Raw genomic sequence first — 3,450 nt, 5'->3', positions numbered from 1 at the left:
TCATTTGACCAAATCACCTCCTTGCACAACCGTTGGTCTAGTAACAGTACTTCTTTACAAAGTACTGAACTCCTGACCCTTAATGGGTTGTAGCGTTATTAATTTTTTTTTTTTATATATATTTAAAATAAAGGAGCAATTCTACCGGAAAATGCATAGATGAACCAGTGCTCGTCAAAATTTCCTAAGTCTCAACTCTCAACTACCCTTTCTTGAGCTAAAATAGAAATCAGAGAACAGCAATCATTTGACCAAATCACCTCCTTGTACAACCGTTGGTCTAGTAACAGTACTTCTTTACAAAGTACTGAACTCCTGACCCTTAATGGGTTGTAGCGGTATAAATTTTATTTTATTTTTTTTATATAAAATAAAGGAGCAATTCTACCGAAAAATGCATAAATGAACCAGTGCTCGTCAAAGTTCCCTAAATCTCAACTCTCAACTACCCTTTCTTGAGCTTAAATAGAAATCAGAGAACAGCAATCATTTAAACAGAGAAAATTATTCTTAGTTTTATAATAATAATTCTTTTATAGATTTGGAAAAATTTCATTGGTATTTAGGTTCAGGAACAGAAAGCCTGACTAACAAAAATAGTAAAAATAAAAGAAAAAAATACAGTACAGGAAAGTTGCTGTAAATAATGGCTGATATTAGCATTTTAATTTAAAATAATATTAGCTCGTGTGAAAGCTTTTAGTTTAAATTGATGCAGTGTTTGTGATAAACCGCTTCAGTTCCTGACACATCATTCGCCACAATTTTTTTTGTTAGTAATTGCTTTTTTTGCTCCACAACCACACTGATAATCAGGGATTTTTACTATTTTCTTTTGTACATTTTTAAAACTTCAATCGTGAAGGAAACATTCAGAGCAGGTATATTATATTCACTATCTAGTCTAAATTTAAAGAATAAATATTTAAAGGAGCCAGAAACTAAATCTATCTTCTACTATGATATGGTATAACATCTTTAGTATATTTTAGGAAGTTAAAATTTCAAAAATGTAGTATTAAAATACACAAATGTTATGAAGTATGATATTCATATCAGCGTTTAATATACATGAAGTTATCAAAAACTTCGCCATTAGTTTACTTATATAACAAGAAAATAAATTTTAGTAGGTATAATTATCTATGTTTAAAGGTTTGAGATAAATGTTATAGTTTTTTAATAAATATAACTCGTTTGAGAAAAACATCTATATTTGATGTGAAGGCATCTAGGTCCCAATCTTCATAATCTTTAAAAAAATTATTAAAATCGAACCAACGGTAGTAGCTTTGTTAAATCATATTTAACATTTGTTAAAGCATATCTTGATCCTTTTCCCAAAATCCCATAATTAGAGCCAGGTTTCTCTTATCTTCAAGACATTTACTAATAGCTAATAGAATAGCGTTTAAAAAAAAAAAAATGTATTTTGATTTACGTTGTAAAGTTTGCTAAAACTCGTAATCGGCGTATACCCGCCACTTTCGCCCTCCGAACCTTTCTTATCTTACCTTCAAAAATTCCACTTTTTACGAGTATTGACAGATGTTTAACGACGACTTTACACTATTTCAAGGAGATAATAATATCAAAAATTATAAGATGAAACCCTCTCTTCTCGGGTGCTTGGTTATATTACCTACAAAAGATTTACTTGAAGGGAATAATGCGTATTTGAAAAAAAAAATTATGTCAAGCTACATTGTAAAATTAATTAAAATTAGGAATCGGCGTGGAAATTTTCACTAATAATACCTCTGAATTAATATTTTCTAGTAAACCTGGACCTTTCGAGTTATGTTTTGGTTATACAATGATGATGACTTGGCTTCGAACTTCACTGTTTCTTCTGAAATCGCTTTATGTTCTTCATGGCCCCGATCTGATCACCTACTATACATACAAATAAAGTTTCATAAAAACGTTATATTAAATAAGAAGCCCAGGGAGGACGATACGAGATGATGAGTGATAGGAGATGGCGAGTTCGCAACGAAATCTCTAAATAATAGGTTTTTGGACTCAAAAATGAATAAAATAATTTTTTTATTTAAATATTTTCTAAATCGGTCCTCAAACTTTCTTTGAGGTAACTGATAGATAGATAGATAGTGAAATAGATAAAATAATTACATCATACAAAAACAATAGTTATAAATGTCAAATTTATATAAATTATTGAATGTGTTTATTTATTAAGTGTATAACATTTTAGAAGTTGATAATTTATTTTTTTATGTTAATCTAGAACTAATTCTAAATTCAAACAGGTTAAGGGGTACTCAGGACCAATCAAACTTTTAATTAAGTTCAGAAATTGAATTTCCAGTCGAGGAGACCAATACTACCCGCTCCATTCGTTAAACAAGTCTGAAATTCATGTTACCAAATTTGCGATTTAAGTTTTTTTTTATGAACCTTTATTAAATGAAAACGAATCTGACTAGTGAAATAAAATTTCTATTCATGGTTTTACGTGCCGTAAAAAATATTTGAAACAATTTTTATATATTTGATATTATAAATTATACCAGATCTTGTTTAAACTGATATCATTTAAATCTAGATAAGGTAAGATATTGATTTTTTTTTACATTTTATTATTGAAAAAGGTTATTGATTTTTTTATAATGGTTATTTGGTTTTCGTGGAATTTCTTCATACTCTACCAATTTATAAATATTTCATTTAAATTGTTGATATAGCCATCGTTTCGAACGTATAATGGTCGACTTTCAAGTTACTTCCATAAAACATACATTAAATTATTACATATAATATTATCTATAATTATTATTATCAATATTATCTTATTGTATATATAAATTATGTATGCTCCACAAATTTTCATCGATTTTATACTACTAAAACTATTGTATTGACAAAACATCGACCTGTTTTAATTGCATAATCAATTTTTTAAATAAATTAAATTGTATCGATTAAGTCTAAAACTCTTTTATTGATATTTTAAATGCCCAACGTTTCGGCCAATTTGGCTATCTTCAAGGACAATCTTAACCATAAATTTACACCTCACTTTCAACTATTTTAATTTGATTATTTAAATTAATTAATAATTGTTTAAATTATTAGACCCGGGGAGAATAACCTGCAAAAACGTTTAATGGTTAGATGTGAGGTGTTAATTTAAAGTTTCCAAGATTGGCCTAAACTTTGGGCATTTATAATATTAATAAAAAGTGTTTAAAACTTTTATTAAAAATTTAAACTTTTTAGTGTTTAAAATGGATAAATTTATTTAAAAAAAAATTTATGTAATTATAACAGGTCGATGTTTTGTCAATACAATAGTTTTAGTAGTATAAAATCGATGAAAATTTGTGGAACATACTATAACATAATTTGTATATACAATAAGATAATATTGATAATAATAATAGATAATGTTGTATGTAATAATTTAATGTATGTTTTATGGAAAAA

Source organism: Halyomorpha halys, unplaced genomic scaffold (assembly GCF_000696795.3).
Source record: "Halyomorpha halys isolate HHAL.00 unplaced genomic scaffold, Hhal_1.1 Scaffold685.1, whole genome shotgun sequence".
Lineage (NCBI taxonomy): Eukaryota > Metazoa > Arthropoda > Insecta > Hemiptera > Pentatomidae > Halyomorpha > Halyomorpha halys.
This window is presented reverse-complemented; position numbering follows the sequence as displayed.